The following is an 844-nucleotide window of genomic DNA, read 5'->3' on the forward strand; positions in this document are numbered from 1 at the left end:
CGACGCGAACAGGCTCCGGCGGGCGCGGGCGGAGGCCGGAGGCCGGGATGGAGCTGCTGACAGATTCCGGAAGTGGCCACGGCGCTTGCGCAGCGCAGGCGCGCGGGCGGTCCGCGCACGCGCACACTATGGGCGCGCGGTTCGGGGAGTTATCCGGGTGTGGCTGTGGAGCAAAAGGAGTTCTGTCCTCAGCGGCAACTGGTAATGGCATGGACATATCACTCCTTTCTTCATAAAGCTTCCTCAAAATCTCAGGCCAAAGTGTGGAGCCGTGGCGGTTTCACAGGTGGTTTTGTCAGAAGGTGAATTTCTAAGCACGAGAATGTTTCGAGCCATTTGGTCCTGACGAGAGAATACGCTTTCGTCACAGACAGCGCTCCAAGACCGGCGACTGTTGCTCGACCTCCTGCTGCGCTGTGCCTGCCCCAGGTTGCCTCTTAGCGCTTCGAATGCTGTTAGCAGCGCCGTGCGTGCCCTTGTTGGGGCCGCCTGTCTCCACCTCCTCCATGCTCCCTTTGAGAAGTGCCTCTGAGGCCTTCCCGAGGAGCCTTCTGGAGCCTTTGCGACCCTTCCTTGGTCAGAATCACTTGCTTCTTACTTCCAAGGTGTCTCCGGAAAAGAGGAATTGGGGGGATTTAGCAATTTTTGGGGAAAAAAAAGTACGTGAAGACGGAGTGTTTGCTGTACAGATGAAGCTTCTAAGAAATGCCACTGCCAGCCTGCTGCCTTTGACCATAGAAATTGTGGAGCGTCACTCCTGCCCCGGCTACCACTATGTTGTTGTTGTTGTTGTTATGTGCCGTGGAGTCAGCCCCGACTCATAGTGACCCCTCCTTGGGTTTCC

Source organism: Orycteropus afer, unplaced genomic scaffold, assembly GCF_000298275.1.
Source record: "Orycteropus afer afer isolate SDZICR_OR568_19922 unplaced genomic scaffold, OryAfe1.0 scaffold00006, whole genome shotgun sequence".
Classification (NCBI taxonomy): domain Eukaryota; kingdom Metazoa; phylum Chordata; class Mammalia; order Tubulidentata; family Orycteropodidae; genus Orycteropus; species Orycteropus afer.